This window comes from Hipposideros armiger, unplaced genomic scaffold (genome assembly GCF_001890085.2).
Source record: "Hipposideros armiger isolate ML-2016 unplaced genomic scaffold, ASM189008v1 scaffold_434, whole genome shotgun sequence".
Taxonomy (NCBI): domain Eukaryota; kingdom Metazoa; phylum Chordata; class Mammalia; order Chiroptera; family Hipposideridae; genus Hipposideros; species Hipposideros armiger.
The window spans coordinates 1,300,870-1,319,660 of NW_017731784.1; the positions used below are offsets into that span (position 1 = coordinate 1,300,870).

The following is an 18,791-nucleotide window of genomic DNA, read 5'->3' on the forward strand; positions in this document are numbered from 1 at the left end:
GAGTGAGTGGTGGTCCAGAAGCCGGCGACTGATCTGCCTCGCCCGGGAAGAGCGTAATGATGGTGCCAACTTGGGCCAGTGAAGCAATGTCCTCCACAACTAGACTGAAGAACAAAAGGACAGCAACTTGTTTGTTCCCTTCCCCCAATTCCCCAGCGCTGTTCCCATCCCCCAATTCCCCAATTAAAAAAATAAAATAAAATAAATAAAAAAGACACATTGCCAGTAATCCCCCTCAAAATACTCCCCCTCGCTTCGAACACACTTATACCATCGTTCTTGTCACTTTCTAAAGCAGTTCTGGAAGTCCTCTTTCCTGGGTGTCTTTAGTTGTTCTGTCACGGCTATCTCAATGTCCTCAACTAATTCAAAATGTTTATCTTTCACGGTCATTTTGACTTTGGGGAAGAGCCAGAAGGTGCACAGTGCCAGATACCCATGAATAAGGTGGATGAGGACACGGAGTAATGTTTTTATTTGACAGGAATTTCCATACCAGAAGTGATGTATGACCTGGAGCCTTTCTGTTGTGATCACAAAATATGGTGAATACTGCTGCCAAGTGCCATCCAGCTGAAACGCAGGGATCTTCAATATGGGAAGCAGTGCATCGAACCTTAGTAACAGTGTGTTACAAGTTTCAACTTGTTTGGTGCAGTCAGTCAGGTATGAGAGATGTGTTTTCAAGTGTGCAGTAAATCATCCTTCATCATGACAATGCTCCATGTCACACATTGCTTCTGATATGATATCTGACAGTTAAGTTTGCAAACTTGCCAATGTGCGCTTACATTGGCAGCACTGTACAAAAGCTTGGTAAGGTTTCATAACCTTGGTATATCAGTGTCACTGCTGTATTTGTGTCAAGGTGAGGCGGTGTCTTGCTGAGTGGCATTCATTATTGTTGTTGTGTGTTTTTGGGTGTCGTCATGAGAATGTCTGAGCTTGAATTAAAGCAATGAACAAACATTAAATTTCTTGTTAAACTTGGCAAGAATGGAAGTGAAATCAGCAACATATTAGTCCAAATTTATAGGGATAATACCATGAAGAAACGGTAGAGTACAAATGGATTAAATGTTTTTCTGAGGAGAGAGTTCAGAGTGGCCAGTAATGAGCAGAACTGACAAAAACATTGCAAAAATTCATTAAATTGTCTGTCAGAATCATTGGCTGACTGTGAGAAGCATAGCAGACCAAGTAAACATCAATAGAGAAACAGTTTGGAAAATCTTAACTGAAAATGTTGGCATGAGAAAGGTGTGTGCAAAAATAATCCGAAAGGAGTTCACCAATGAACAAAAGCAAGGAGAGTCGAAGTTTGCCAAGACCTTTTGGAGAGGCAAGATGATGTTTTGGGCCATGTTATCACTGGTGATGAAAGATGGCTGTACCAATACGACCCTGAAACAAAGCGTCAAAGTGCACAATGGAAGTCAGCCAATTCTCTACAACCAAAAAAGTTCCGTCAGTCCAAATCAAGAGTCAAAACAATGTTGCTAACCTTTTTTTATATCAGAGGAATTATTCATTATGAATTTGTACAAATTGGACAAACAGTTAACCATGTTTACTATTTGGGAGTACTAAAAAGGCTGTGTGAAAAAGTTAGACGAACATGACCTGAACTTTTTGCCAACAATTCATGGCTCTTGCATAACAACAATGTACCAGCTTACACGGCACTATCTATGAGGGAGTTTTTAGGCAGTAAACAAATAACTGTATTGGAACACCCTCCCTACTCACCTGATATGGCCCCCAATTACTTCTTTCTTTACCTGAAGAAAATGGAAATGTTGAAAGGAAGACATTTTGATGACATTCAGGACATCAAGGTTTAATACAACAACAGCTCTGATGGACATTCTAGAAAAAGAGTTCCAAAATTGCTTTGAAGTATGGACTAGCATTGGTCCTTTGAAGGGTGCTGGCATTGGTGCATAGCTTCCCAAGTGGAGTACTTCGAAGGTGACCATAGTGATATTCAGCAATGAGGTATGTAACATTTTTTTCTAGGATTAGTTCACAAACTTAATTGTCAGATCTTGTATATGGCAATTTCTGTCAAATAAAAACATTACTGTGTGTCCTCATCCACTTTATTCATTGGATCTGGCACCATGCAACATCTGGCTCTTCCCCAAAGTCAAAATGATTCAGGACATCAAGGCAGCCACGACAGCGCAACTAAAGACACTCATGAAAGAGGATTGCAGAACTGCTTCAGAAAGTGGCAAGAACAATGGGATAAGTGTGTTTGAAGTAAGAGGGAGTATTCGGAGGGGGATTAATGGCAATATGTTTTTACTGTAATACATTTTATTTAAACATTCACCTTATTGTTTGATCACAATGATATATATATATATATATATATGTATGTATGTATATTGTGTGACATATCAGTGTAGAGCCTCTCAGAACTGTCTTCACCAAGTCAAACATTAATGTTGGTTTTCACTGAAAGTCACTATGAAAAGGGGCTATGTAAAATAACATATGTATCTGCCAAGTTGATGAAAACATTATGTTACATGTCTGTTGCTCAAAGCTCCACTTATTTATTCCATGTGGTAAATTTACTTTAGAATTTAGAAACAGAGAGTATTATCTTTACTCAAAAATTGCCATGTTTACTCAGCAAGGTAAAGATAACCATGTAACCTATAATATTTCTCTCTTGATTTCACTATCAGGGAATTCCTGGTGCAGTGTAATGCTTAAGCACAGTAAGTATAATAGCCCATATGAACAGCATTCTTGCTTCATTCTTTCCATAGCTTTAATATCTAATTTCCACGTAAATAACACAGACAAAAATCAGTGTTTTAGGCCATTCTAAATTCTTTAAAATATGAATAAGGCACAATTGAAATAAAATAATATATAAAAATGAAAGCAAAGAACTCCAGTTTCTGGCCCAGCATGTAAGGAGCTAGGAAGTAATCACTCCTGACCTCACAATAAGAAAAAAAGCTGAACAAACTGAAAATCAACAACTCTTCTTAGATCCACCAGAGAACTGAGGCAATAGGGCAAACTACTGCACCCCCCAAAAAAATCAACAAAAAAACCCCCAAAACAACAAAAACTGGAGAGACATACAGGCAGATACAGAGAATCACAACTTATTGAAGCAGAAGCCCAGGAGCAGAAGCTTTCACAAGAACTAGTATGAGGATAGGCAAACTTAATCTGTAATTAATGCATTGCTAGAGGCTCAGTATGGACAAGTTTGAGAACTAAAAATTCCAGGGAAATCCAATTTTCTTTGTGGTGGGAGATTCCACACTTTTGTGAGTCTTACCTCCAAGAGCCTTACCTGGCTCTCTCAGGGAAATTGGGGAAAAATCGCCTCCTGCTTCTGGCACAAGGAGCCATTTTGAAATAGACCCAGATAATTCTGTCCTTCTTCTAACAAGGCCTGCCCTCAAGAAAAACTGTTTTTCCAGAGTTGTTTTACCAGAGTTTAACTAATGTAGGGGAGGGAAATACCCAACTCTAGCCCACACTAGTCTTCTTATCTTACCTACAGGGGAAGCAACACAAAACAAAACTGAGAAGCACCTATAATGATCACAGCCCAAGGACACATGCTCACTAAAAGGCTGAGACTTAATCACAGGACTATAGAATGCTTCTCCTCCCCCAATTTGCCACCTCATCAATAGGGCTCCTGCATCATAACAGGGGGCTACAATAAAAAGAACTGCACATGACAGATCATATTTAAGAAGGAATCTCTAAGGAAACTTAAGGAAAATAGCAGAGACAAAAACAAGGACACTAGAGAAAATTTTTGCCTTTGACACCTCTAGCTACAGCAAGCAGTAAACAGAGCTTAACCCCTAGCCAGATACACATAAAACCTCACACTAAAGGCCTATTTACCTCAGTTTCTTCTACCTAGTACATCATGTCTGGCTTTCAACAAAAAACAGTTTGAAGAGCAAGCATCAGAATCAAACTCAGATACTGCAGAGAAGTTAGGATCATCAGACTGGAAAATAAAACATCTGTGATTAATACACTAAGAGCTCTAATGGAAAAAGTGAAAAGAATACATGGTTAATGTAAGGAGAAACATAGAAACTCAAAGAAAGAACCAAAAAAAATGATAGAAATCAAAAACACTGTAGTAGAAATGAAGAATTCCTTTCATGGGATCATCAGTAGACTAAGTGAAAAAAAAAATCAGTGAGCTTGAAGAAACGTTCATGGAAACTTCCAAAACTGAAATGCAATGAAAAAGAAAGAGCAGAATATCCAAGAACTTTGGAACAATTACAAAAGGTGCAACAAAAGCATAATGGGAATAAGAAGGAGAAGAAAAAGAGAAAAGAACAGAAGAAATATTTCAAATAATAATAACTGAAAGCTTAAAAATTAATGATAGACACCATACCACAAATCTAGGAAGCTCAGAGAACACCAACTAAGATAAATACCAAAATATCTATACCTTGGCATATTATATTCAACCTTCAGAAAAATCAAAGGTGAAGAGAAAATCTTAAAAAGAAAGATGCCAAAGGGGGGGAAAGAAACCTTACTATGAAGGTGCAAAAATAAGAATTACATCCAACTTCTCTTCCAAAACCGTGCAAACGAGAATGGAGTGAAATATTTACAGTATTGATAAGAAAATACCACCAATCTAGAATTCTGTATCCAGTGAAATTATGATGAAAAACTTAACATATGGTTCCAGTCTCATCAGATTTTCCATATCCTAGAGGCAGTGGCAGCCTTTGTACATTTTGGGAATTCTGTTAGGGCCTAGAAAGTGACTTACTGATGACCCCTTCTCTGAGCCTTCTACCCAAGGAACTTCCCAAGTGCTTTTTAAAATAACTTTGTTGAACTGAGAGGAAGAGTTGTTTGTTTCTAGAAGAAACCTTTTAGGAAATCAGTACCAACGAAGCCTTCACTTCTAGCTAGCCCAACTAAAAAAAAAACAGAGAAGAAATTACTAATGTCAGAAATGAAAGATCCTATGTACATTAAGAAGATAATAAAAAATATTACGAATAATGATATGTTCACAAATTTGATAACATAGATGAAATGGGTCAAAACCTTGATTGATGCAACCTACCAAAACTCAAACAAAGAGAAACAGATACTTTGAATAGGTCTATATCTATTAAATAAAATGAATCCACAATTAATAATCTGTCAAAACAGAAAATACCAGGCCCAGATGAATTCACTGGTGAATTCCTCAAAATACTCAAGAAATAAATTATTCCAATTCTCTACATCTTTTCCAGAAATTAGAAGCAGAGGAAATACTTCCTAAGTCATTCTATGAGGCCAGCATCACCTTAATACCAAAACCAGTTAAAGACCTAACAAGAAAAGAAAACTACAGAGTAATATCGCTCATGCATACAGATGCAAACATCCTCAACATAATATTAGCAAATTGATTCTAACCATGTATAAAAAAATTTATACACTACAACCAAGTGGGATTTATCCCAGGTATACAAAGCTGGTTCAGCTTTTGAAAAGCAATGAACGTAATCCATCCCATCAACAAACTAAAAAGAAAATTCACATGATCATATTAATAGATGCAGAAAAAGCATCTCACAAAATCCAACACCCATTCTTGATAAAAACTCTGAGCCAACTAAGACTAGAGGAGTTCTCCACTTGATGAAGAACATCTACAAAAAACTGACAATGAAAATCATACTCAATGCTGTGAAACTAGAAGCTTTCCCACTAACAACAAAAAAGAAGAAGAGGGGACAAAAGAAGAATGTTCCCACTCACTACTCCCTTTCAAAACTGTACTAGAAGTCCTAGCTAATGTAATAAGACAAAGAAAGGAATTAAAAGATATATAGGTAGGCAGGCAGGTAGGTAGGTAGGTAGGTAGGTAGATGGACAGATATAGATATAGATATATAGATATAGATGACATAAAACTATATATATAAAGAAGACATAAAACTGTGTTTTAGCAGATAACATGGTTATCTATGTAGAAAATTCCAGACCAACAACAACAAAAAACCTCATAGAACTAATAAGTGATTATAGCAAGGTTGCAGGATACAAGGTTAATATACAAATGTAAATTGTTTTCCATATACTAGCAGTAAACAATTGAAATTTGACATTAAAAATATTTATATTCACACAAAAAAATAAATTTGTTCAGTATAAATCTAACAAAATATGTATAAGATCTGTATGAGAAAAACTACAAAACTCTGATGAAAATAATCAAAGAAGATCTAAATAAATGGAGAAATGTTCGATGTAAATGGGTAGGAAGATTTTATATTGTCAAGATATCAATTCTTCTCAACTTGATTTATAGAGTCACTGCAATCCTAATAAAAATTCCAGCAAGTTATTTTACAGATATTGACAAACCGATTCTAAAGTTTATATGGAGAGAGAAAAGACCCAAAATAGCCAACACAACATTGAAGGAGAAGAACAAAGTTGGACGACTGACACTACCTGACTTTAAGACTTACCATAAAGCTGTGGTAATCAATACAGCATAGTTTTGATGAAAATATAGACAAATCAACCAATAGAACAGAATACAGAGTCTAGAAATAAACCCAACCTAGAGTCAACTGATCTTTGACAAGGGAGCAAAGGCAATTCAATGATTTTTTTAATCATTAAATTTATTGGGGTGACAATGGTTAGTAAAATTACACATGGTTTCACGTATACATTTCTATAATACATCTTCTATATATCACATTGTGTGCTCACCACCCAGAGTCAGTTCTCCTTCCATCATCATATATTTGACCCCAATTCAATGTTTAAAAGATAGTCTTTTCAATAATGGTGCTGGATATCAACATTCAAAAACAGGAATCTAGACAGAGCTTACCCCTTTCATAAAAATTACTCAAAATAGATTGTAGACCTAAATGTACGGTACAAAACTATAAACTCCTAGAAGATAACATAGAAAAACATCTAAGTGATCCTGGTTTTGGTGATACTTTTCAGATATAACACCAAAACCATGATCCATGAGAGAGAAAAATAATTGATAATTTTGACTTCATTAAAATTTAAAACTTTTGCTCTGCAAAAGATACTGTTAGGAGAATGAAAGACAAGCCACAGACTAGGAGAAAATATTTCAAAACACATATCTGATAAAGGACTATTACCCAAAATATATGAAGAACTCTTAAAATTCAACAATAAGAAAACAAACAACCCAATTTAAAAATGGGCAAAAGAGGGCCTGCCGAGTGGCGCGATGGTTAAGAACTGGCTTGGGATGCCAGAGGGCCCTGGTTCGGATCCCACATATGAGGGCCAGTCACACTGCCCTCCACAGCTAAGATGCTGAACAACAGCTCAACATGGAGCTGGGCTGCCATGAGTCGCCGGCGACGGCGTAGGCTGCAGCCCCTGTGGCAGTGGGTTGCCATGGGCTACTGTATATAGCCAGCAGCCAGCGTGAGCGGCCAGCAACCAGTGTGAGTGGCCGTCCAGAAGCCGGCGACTGATCTGCCTCGCCCGGGAAGAGAGCAATTATGGTGCCAATTTGGGCCAGTGAATCAATGTCCTCCACAACTAGACTGAAGAACAAAAGGACAGCAACTTGTCTGTTCCCCTTCCCCCAATTCCCCAGCACTGTTCCCATCCCCCCAATTCCCCAATAAAAATCTTTAAAAAAAAATGGGCAAAAGATATGAATAGACACCCTATCAAAAAAAAAACAAAACAAAAAACCAGGCGCCTTAACAGCCTGGAGTCAGTGTACTTAAGACGCTCTTGGCACCTTGATTCGGTCTGTCTGCGTTAGCCCGTTTGTGTTCAGTGTCCTGTGCACACGCCTTGCAAGCGACGGCGCCATGAGTCTGACTTCCAGCGTACGAGTTGAATGGATTGCAGCAGTTACCATTGCTGCTGGGACAGCCGCAATTGGTTATCTAGCTTACAAAAGATTTTATGTGAAAGATCATCGCAACAAATCTATGGTTAACCTTCACATCCAGAAAGACAACCCCAAGGTGGTACGTGCTTTTGACATGGAGGATTTGGGAGATAAAGCTGTGTACTGCTGTTGCTGGAGGTTCAAAAAGTTCCCATTCTGTGATGGAGCTCACACAAAACACAACGAAGAAACTGGAGACAACGTGGGACCGCTGATTATTAAGAAAAAAAAAACTTAAATGGACAATTTTAATGCTGCCAACCAACTTGTCATGATGTTACCTGGTTGTTTAATTAGAATGACTACCACTTCTGTCTAATTCACCTTCTCTGGGTTCTAGATGTGGTATATTGCAAACTGCTGCTTTCATATTTATGGCATTTGCAGGGCTTGTTGAACCATCGTGGGGTACATTTGTTTAAACAAAAACAAAAAAAGGAAAAGGTGAAACCAACTGCATGGCCTGTGGGTTATTTTGGTCTTGTAAAGATCCATTTCTTTACATTCAATATAATTACATTTGAATATAGTTGTATGTTGAAGTTAATGTATTAAATTATTCTCAAAATCACATATATGCAGATTGTACTTTTAACTGCCAAGAAAAATTGTCAACTTTTATAATTAGTTAACCTAGAAAGTGAACTGGGTGTGATTAAGCTACATTAATCTCTTAATACAATCTAGGAAAAGCCTATGACTTTGGTTTTCTTTTTGACAGTGGTAATGACACAGAAAATATGGCTTCTGTGTTTTCTCAGTTTTCAATCAGTATGAACTTTGATTGTTATTCTGTTTATTTATAAGGGGGCCAGGGCAATAATAAAGGGGCGGTAACTTCTTAAAAAAAAAACACATCTGGTAAAAAAAAAAAGTATAAGAAAAATGCTTAACATTATTAGGGCATTGCAAATTAAAACAATGAGATACCATTACATACCTATTAGACTAGCTAAAGTCCAAAACACAAGCAAGGTTGAGTAACAACAGCAATTCTCATTCATTGCTGGGAAAAATGCAAAATGGTACAGCCACTTTAAAAAAGTTTGTCAGTTTCTTTTTTTTTTTCTTTTTTTTTTGAGTTGCGGTATTCATCACATCTGCTTCGGCGAAAATAAATAACTTTTCACACACATTCTTGAAAAAAAAAAGAAAAATGCGCGGGGAGGAGCAGGGTCAGAGTTTTCAGGAGTAATACTGCTCCGCAGCAGGCTACCAGCCCCCACCCTAGGCTCCCTACCCAGCCCTGCCCAGCCCTAGGGCGGGACTGGAAGAGGGAGATGAAGGCACAGGTGAGCCGCCTGCCTACGCAGTGCGGCAGGTGATTGGTTGGGGGAGGTGTCGACAGCAAAGCCCCCCTTCTCTCAGCTGTGAGGGCCCCATCTCCTCAATCCACAGGGGCATGGAGAGGCCGAGGGGGTGTGGGGGGCTCTGTTGGCCCCAAGGCCCCGCCTCATGGGCCAGGGAAGCTGGGGACCTGGCCCTCAGCACTGGGACCCCAGAGAACTGCGAAGGCGTGCACAGGGGCACTCAGCAAGGAGGCAAGCCAGGAGGGTGCTGCGGGGGCGCAGGAGCCGGGCAGGCGGGGGCGCGCATGCGTAGGGCATCGGGCGGGAAGGCCACGTTGGTGCAGAAAAGGCCCAGCAGCAGCTGGCGCTGGCACTCCTCCCACTTGGCCAGCGCGTCTCCCAGTGAGAGGTTGTTGCGCATCCAGCGAGGCAACACCTCGCTGTAGGCTGCGCAGGACAGCGGCACGGAGGGCAGTGACTGAGCACGGCACAGCTCCATCTGCTCCGACAGCCTAGAGGACAGGTGGCTGCCCACCTTCCTCTTGGCACGCATCACCAGGTACTGGCAGATGCTGCCGGTCTGGTCCTTCATCCACCGGATGTCCTCTGGGACGTCGGGCAGCCACTCCAGCAGGCGGATGGTGAAGGACACGGCACTCTCCATTGGCAGAGTGTAGGGCACCATCATAGCGGTGGCCAGACACACGGGCAGCATGTTGGAGAAAGTGGTCAGCAGGTCCCTGGGCTCCATGCAGGCCTCCAGCAGGGCCTCATTGAGCCGCGCAGGCAGATGCTCCAGGATGTGGTCTTGCCCGGTTGGGGGCAGGTGCCCTTCCACTCTGGTCCTCTCCGTGGCCACCAAGGCCTCCTCCTCGTCCCTGTTCTCGGGGACACGGGGGCTGGCAGAGGGCAGTGCCAACAGGGGGTTGGGCCTGTTTAGGAGGCCGTTCCTCCGCAGGAAGCGCAGGCCATCCCTGTAGCCCTGCTTGCACATCTTCCGCAGCACCATGGGCTCCGGCGGGAACAGGGCCTTGGAGAGGTGGTAGAGGTTCCGCAAGTTGAACTGGATGCTGGTGTTGGTGACCCGGCGCTCATGGATGTTGGTGGAGCTGTCCTGCGGGCAGATGTCACTCTCGCCCAAGAAGGGGGACACTGTAATGGTGTTCTTGAGCTCATTGAGCGGCAGGTTGTCTGCGATGCCACCATCCACATAGCGTACGCCCTGGAGGGAGAGGGGGATGAGGCCGCAGTACACAGGGATGAAGGTGCTGCAGACACTGGCCTGGATGAGTGCATCCTTGGAGTTGAAGTGTGATATGATGACGTTCTCGCCATCTGAGACGCGGGTCAGGTAGATGCCTAGGCGCCCGCTGGCACGCTCGTGGCTGTCAGCCGGCAGGGTCCTAAGCAGGCAGCCACGGATGGTCTTCTTGAAGGAAGGGTGCAGCGGGCCTAGGAACCGCTTCCGGGCCGCCTTAGACACCTCGATGATGTTGGCACCGGCCTCGCCCAGGCAGGCCCCGGTGACCAGCGCCGTGGCGGTGAGCGCCCCTGCCGAGGCGCCGTAGATGCGCGTGGCATTGGCCACCAGGAAGGGCGCGTGCTCGCGGAGGCAGGAGGCCACTCCGATATGGTAGACACCCAGAAAGCCGCAGCCTGCGAACGAAATGTTCCACGTCGTCTCCTTGGGAAACGTCACCTCCTTGGGAAACATCGCGGAGGCCTGCCGGCCAGTCCGCACTCACTCTAGCTCGGGGTCTCCGCCTGTGGAGGCGGCGACGCTGTCTTGTCGGTTTCTTACAGAAGTAAACATACTATATGATCCAGCAACTGTGCTCCTTGGTATTAATCCAAATAAGTTGAAAACTTACATCCACACAAATACCTGCACATGGATGTATATAATAGCTTTATTCATAATTGTCAACCAACATATCCTTCAGCAGGTGAATGGATAAACAAACCATGGTCCATCCAGACAGTGGAATACTACTCAGCACAAAACAAGCTATCAAGCCATGAAGAGGCATGGAGGAACCAAGGCTGGAATAATTTGAGCAACAAAATAAATAAATTAGTATTGGATTATAACCCAAAGTATAAAATGAATACTCATGAGCCCATCCTGATATAAACAAATGATTGTATAAGTAAATAAATGGGGAAAGAAACCAAATCTCCCATGAAGAATTCCAAATAATTTATGTAGATACTCTTCTTTCAAGAACATGACAGTGTGCAGGTTTTTATGCAGACAGCTTTTCAACTCCTTTAGGTATATACATATGTTTTTTAAAATAATGTTTTAGAGAATCGTATGTGCAAATTTATGGCAATAACAAATTGCAGAGATGATTTTAAGGGAAACATAACATGTCTAAATTGATTTAAAGGAAACAGAAAGCCAGGCTATATACCAAGTACAGAAAGCACTGAAGGTTGTTAAAGACATAGCTTTCAAAAAAGCCACCTGTATCACAGTTTCATAGAAGAAGTAAAGCACAGCTTTAAGTAAGCAAATCTTTAAAGCTGATAATTCCTAATACTATTCCAGAGTATAGCTAAAGGTGAAATTTTTCATAGTATATCCTATGAGACTAGCATAACACTGGTACCATAACACACAAATGGAGACTTCTATCAGAATAGCCACACCACACAAGACATCCAAATCTTTTTAAAATTGAAGAAAACTTCCTGAGTTTGAACAGGACTATTTGTTAGAAATTTAACTGCACATCCTGCAGGCATTCCCATTTGTATAAGAAAAAATACATGAATTCCCACGATGTCCTGTTCATTTAACATTGTTCCAGAATCCTAGGTAACATAATACTAAAACAAAAATCATAAGAATAATAAATACTGGAAAGGTAGAGAGGAAAATATCATTATTTTTTATGATATTGTTGGCCACCTAGAAAATCCAAAACAATCAAGTGAAAAATAATTTAAACTAAATACGAAAGTTTAGCAAAATTAAGATGAATATACAAAAACCAATAATAATCAGTGACTATGTAATTAAAAGTAGATCCTATTGAAAATAAGAAAGTAATTTTTCAAAAATACCTGGGAATAAACTTAATAATAAATGTGCAAGAGCTATGAGAGGACAACTATAAAACTTCCTTGCACAACATAAAGAACATTACAATACTTGACAAAATAAAGCACGTTGCTATATCAGAAAATTTCAAATGGTAAATATGCTTGTGTTCCCAATATTAACATGTTAATCCAATGCAATCCCAATCAAAATTCCACTGGAATTTTTTAATTGTTAGATTAATTCTAAGTCAGCTGGAAGAGCAAATAGCTGGGAACATTTGGGATAAGTATAATCAAAATATAGTCTAAAGCTATTCTAATAAAAACAGTGTGATACTGGAAAAAGTTTAATGAGAAAAAAAGAGTGTTTCAGGAAAAGATGCATATATACATGTAAACATGGTATAAAGAAAGCATTTCAAATTAGTGAGAAAAAAATGATCAATAAATGAGGTTGGAACAATTGACTACTTGCAGAAAAATGGAGTTGTCTGAATTAAAGAGTTAAAAGCAAGAGAAAAATGAAATCACAAAAGAATTTGGGAAAGACTTAAGTACTCTTTATATGATCTGGGAGTTAGCAGGAGGGAAAAGTCATTCCAAGGTAAAAGCTAAAGAGGAAATCATGAATAAAGAGAGTGACAGAATTGACAACAAACATTTAAATGTATGTAGATGCACAGAAAGCATACTGGAGGATTTTTTTCTCTCTGTGTGGGATGAATTTTTTAAAATATTTTTTGGGTTTTTTTTCAAATTTTCTATAAAAAATATTACTTGTATAGTCAGAAAATCACTATTAAATAAAAATTTAAAGTGTTTAACCAGGAAATTTGTCTGAATGAAAGGCTATACTACCTGACCATAGAGTTGGTGAAGGGTCTACCTATGGGCACAGTCTCTCACAATGTCTTCCACAGTTATAATTTATGTGTACATATTACTTGTGTACATATTTATTTAATATTTATCTCCCACCCACCCACCCAAATCCACCAGCCTGTCTTAACCAGGGTTGAGAGACAGAATCGGTTCCTGATACCCTAAGGTCTCCACTGTAAGTAATGAAATAACTTCCCTCCTGTGCATCTAGAATGGCACTAGTAATGTACCAACCTTGGAAGAACTGAGAATGTTTTAGGTACAATAGTTCAGAGGAGAAACTATGCTTAACAAAGGCATAGAGTAGATCCTAAGCTCTACTGAAGCCTGAGGGTAATAAATAGATGTTTTTTCTGGGTCTGTGCTTGGTGCCCTACTGTGTATAATACATACAAGGTGCTCAACTGATAGCTACTCAACGTTCTATCAAATCTGTATCTGCTTAGTCAGAAAGAGTCTTTTTATTTGAAACAAAAGAGAACTCACTTTGGAAGAAAAGCAGGGTAACTCTTACTTTCTCTATTTTTTAATTTCGGGGCAAAAATATTATGAAGAAGTTTGAAAATATTGGGCATTTGGACCCAATAGGCAGTCGACTCATCTAACTGGAATCCAAGGGAGACTATGGATTTGTATCGTTGAAAAAAAGAAAACAATAACATTTATCAATGTTCAAGTTTTTAGAACATGATATCAGCCAAACTAGTACTAAATATACCATGTGGTTGTTTTCCAACCTATATGTGGTGAACAACAACACAAATAAAATGTATGAGTCATAATTTTGAGCAATTTCCATTATTTTCTTAGTATTGGATGTGATTAAGTTGGTTAGTGCAAATAAACAAACAAAAAAACCCCCACCTAATTACAATTTGGAGTTAGGTAAAGCACCTCAGATAAGTTGTTGATATGCTTTATTTTGGTAACATTATTTTTCTTATGAGGCTGGAAACATAGCTCAATAAATAATTTACATAAATCTTATTTATTCCACAATGGTCACTGTGAAGAGCCTTAAGGACTTGATAATCTAATATCCTGTTCATAGTGCTTCACACACTTGGCATTATTAATGGGGACCTTTTCCTCTCTTTGTTATAATAACAACTTCCTCATTCATCACACACCCTTGATGCCCAGTTATTCACCCTTTCTTTCTTGTTTAAGTCTGTTGTTAAGGATCAATCATTCTGCAAGTTTCCAGCATTATGTTTTATACTCTTCATCATTAAATCCAAAAAGGAAATAATTATCTGAGGACAAGACCCCGTGTTGTCCAGTGGATGCCTCTTTCAGTTCTATTGACATTCTCCTGGGTATCTGGGCACACATTGTTCTGTGGGGTTTCTTAAGACCACACTAATTAGTCTCTGTCTCTAACTTTGCATTTCTATATAGTATAGAATTACAGGAGAAAAGCGTGTGTGTGTGTGTGTGTGTGTGTGTGTGTGTGTGTGTGTGTGTGTGTGTGTTCTCATTTGTAATTCAATATGAGTTTTAGCAGAATAAAACAACCAAGTATAAATCTATGTGTATTCTTCTAGACAACAGCAGACTGCACATTAACCACCACTAATCGAAGACCAAAAGAGAGTTCTTTTTATAGTATACAAATAAGGCCTTTCTGCTGAAATTACCATTTTTCAAACTGCCATTTGCAACCAGGTGGTCATTTAGAAAAAAAATTCTCTTCCAAACCTAGGCATTTTCATAGTGCTGCCCTTAATTATATCTCCTTTAGGTGTGGTTTTTGAAACCTGAACCAGCTGGAGTATGCCTGACCATGGGACAGCTGAGCTGTGAGCTAACCTAGAAAGGGCTGGGTAAAGGAAACAAACAAACGAAACAAAACAAAACTTGAGGCTGGAGATGAGCCAGTGCCCTCTTAGGTGGTTACTGTCTCCTCCAAGATTTCCGTCCCAGTATCTACTTTATTTCATTGAACAGCCCTTCTCCGCCATCCTGCAAGCAATTGTGAGACTACATGAGCCGTGTAGAGGCTAGGTGTCAGAGTTGCCACACCTATGTCTGGGTCCAAATGGTCTATTTACTAGCTGGACAATGTAAAAAAAAATCTCAGCCTCCTGAAGTTTCAGATTCCTGATCTGTAAAATGGTAACTAATGCCTGCTTTTCTATGACCTAAGGTGAGAAGAGGCAGAAGAACAGGTTGATGAAGAGCAGGCATTAGATGTAGGTTATGGTCATGGATTTTGTTTTTGGTAGTGGGATCATAGGTGCTTATCACATTACTAAAAACCAATGATTAAATAGATTAAATCAATAGTTAAATAGAAAAAAAAGGACTTCTTAAAAAGTACACTGACGGGCCAGCTGAGTGGCGCGATGGTTAAGAACTGGCTTGGGACGCGAGAGGACCCTGGTTCGGATCCCACATATGAGGGCCAGTGACACTGCCCTCCACAGCTAAGATGCTGAACAACAGCTCGACCTGGAGCTGGGCTGCCGTGAGTCGCCGGCGACGGCGTAGGCTGTAGCCCCTGTGGCAGTGGGTTGCCATGGGCTACCGTGTGTAGCCAGCAGCCAGCGTGAGCGGCCAGCAGCCGCAGTGAGCAGCCATCCAGAAACCGGCGACTGATCTGCCTTGCCCAGGAAGAGCGCAATGATGGTGCCAACTTGGGCCAGTGAAGCAATGTCCTCCACAACTAGACTGAAGAACAAAACGACAACAACTTGTCTGTTCCCCTTCCCCCAATTCCCCAGCACTGTTCCCATCCCCCCAATTCCCCAATAAAAATCTTTAAAAAAAACCAACAAAACATAAGTACAGTAAAGAAATGACAATGTCTCATAAAGATGATCCTTTTCTATTTACTAACCTAAAATTCAGGAAATTGAAATTGCATCTCAATGACTAGACTCCCTGTCACAAACGAGATCATTAACACATTATTTTAAAGTCTAATCCTACAGAATATATAAACTAGAGTCACAGTACTAGTTAAATAGTTGCCTGTTTTCTATACAAAGCATGGTCTTGTCTTCAAGAACTTACATTATTCAGGGCAGAGGGTACAAAAGTACTACAACACGAAACAATTACAAAGCTAGAATGTACTAGAACGCGTAATATGAATGACAATTTCTTAAAGGAGCCAGACAAAAGTGAAGGCTTTCCAGAATAAAAAGCTGAGCTTCAAGAAGGGCAGAATTTTTGCCGGGAGCCGCTATGAGCGGCTAACCAATGACCAGCGAACGATTGCCTCACCCGGGAAGAGCACAGTGATCATACCAGTGAAGCAACGTCCTCCACAACTAGACTGAAAAACAAAAACAGCAATTTGTCTACCTGTCTGTTCCCCTTCGCCGATTCCCCAACGCTGTTCCCCTCCCCTCAATTCCCCAATAAAATCTTAAAAAAAAAAAGGGCAGAATTTTAAAATGCAGTAAAAATTTGGTGGAGAACAAGCCCACTTTTTATTTATTTATTTATTTATTTATTTATTTATTTATTTATTTATACATACTAAATTTATTGGGGTGACATTGATTAATAAAATTACACAGGTTTCAAGTATACAAATCAATAACACACCATCCGTATATTGCATTGTGTGTTCACCACCCAAAGATTAGACTTCCCTTTATATTTGACCCCCTTTACACTTTTCTATCTACCCCTACCTCCCTTACCCTCTGGTAACCACTAGAGCAGCGGTTCTCAACCTTCCTAATGCCGTGACCCCTTAATACAGTTCCTCATGTTGTGGTGACCCCCAACCATAAAATTATTTTAATTGCTACTCTATAACTGTAATTTTGCTACTGTTATGAATCGTAATGTAAATATCTGATATGCAGGATGTATTTTCATTGTTACAAATTGAACATAATTAAAGCATAGTAATTAATCACAAAAACAATATGTAATTATATATTGTGAAATATTTATAATTCATGAAGTGTTGTTTTACCTCCAATACTGCTGCTTTCAACACAGCAGCTGCTTTCTACACAGTAGCTGCTCTCCACACATGTGTGACTGGTCCGCATAAGTACATTATGGTGCCAACCCTGTCACATACACCTGTATTTGTATGTCATCATGCCGGGTACTCATATGTGGGCATATCTGCATGTGGGCGGACCCGCCTGGAGACAGATAGAGGAGCGGTGTCTCAGTTCCTAAGACCATCAAAAATATGTGTTTTCTGATGGTCTTAGGTGACCCCTGTGAAAGGGTCATTCAACCCCCAAAGAGGTCGCGACCCACAGGTTGAGAACCGCTGCACTAGACTGTTGTCTGTATCTACGAGTTTTTGTTTGTTTGCTTTGTTGGTTTGTTGGGTTCAGTTTTATATACATCCACTATGGGAAACAGTATGGAGGTTCCTCAAAAAAATTAAGAATAGAATTACCATATGATCCAGCAATCCCTCTTCTGGGTATCTACACCAAAATTTTGAAAACATTTATTTGTAAAGATATAGGTACCTCTACATTCACTGCAGCATAATTCACAATGGCCAAGACATGGAAACAAAGTGCCCTTCAATAGATAATTAGATAAAGAAGATATGGTACATACATACAATGGAATATTGCTCAGCCATAAGAAAAGATGAAATACTGCCATTTGAGACAATATTATATTAGTTTCAGGTGTACACCAGTTATTCAATATTTATATACCTAAAGAAATGATCACCATAAGCCAACAACCATCTGACACTATACTATGCTATCACAATATTATTGACTATATTCCCCATGCTGTACATTACATCCCCATGACTTATTTTATACCTGGCAATTTGAACCTTTTATTCCCCTTCACCTTTTTCAAAGTCTCTGCTTTCCTTGAGCTGATATTCTACTAGGGGGAGAGAGAGAATAAATATGAATCAAACAAATCATACAATATTTTTTTCACCAAATTTCTTTATTGAGTATGCACGATTGCTTTTCTCCAGTGAAGTTTTCTCTGGAGCTTGGGTTCCTATTAATAGTCTTCCATTAATCCTTATGTACTTTTTTTTTTCTCAAATCAAAACGATGTTATAATGTTTCAGGGCATCTCTCTTTGACTTACTCTTAGAAGCTTGATATCAGAGTTCAAGAAACGAATCTCCCCAGCAGTCTGGGTTTTTCTTCTTTTGCTGTGAGAATATGATTGATGCTGTCAGCGCTACAATAGCTGCTCAATCCTTTTCTTTGGATGTAGTAAAGAATGGAAAGAATTCTCAGGAAACGGAAAGATGCATGAGCAAGAAGAATGGCCATATCTGAAGTAATTGTTTCACAGTTCCCTCTTTTTAAAGACCCTCTGTTGTTTATTCTTGATTATAGAATGGCAGAGGTTAAAAGAAACTTTCATACAAAAGTATTTGGTAGTTTTCAAATTATTGCATGTTTGTATTTGTTAAAAAATAAGAGTTCAGAGTTAGGGTAGCTTTCCTTTTCTCTTTTTTTTTGCAAAGGAACAAGAACAATGCTTTATAAGTCACAGAAAGGGTTCTGGGAGGTAAATGGGCAGCGGGAAGAAGTAAACTGTACACAGCAGGGGTGTCCTGCCTGCTCCAGAGCAGGAGGGAAATGGGACAAGGGCATCTGTCTACAGTCCTGAGGCCTCCAAATGCCTCAAACTATGCAGCTTCGAGGAAA

The 18,791-nt window shown here is 39.7% G+C and overlaps 2 pseudogenes; one reads left to right on the forward strand and one right to left on the reverse strand.

Moving 5' to 3' along the window:
• The first annotated feature begins 7,794 nt into the window (after positions 1 to 7,794).
• Positions 7,795 to 8,515, forward strand: LOC109394750 (CDGSH iron-sulfur domain-containing protein 1 pseudogene; annotated as a pseudogene).
• A 957-nt stretch (positions 8,516 to 9,472) lies between these two features.
• LOC109394748 (patatin-like phospholipase domain-containing protein 2 pseudogene) lies at positions 9,473 to 10,946 on the reverse strand (annotated as a pseudogene).
• Positions 10,947 to 18,791: the final 7,845 nt, after the last annotated feature.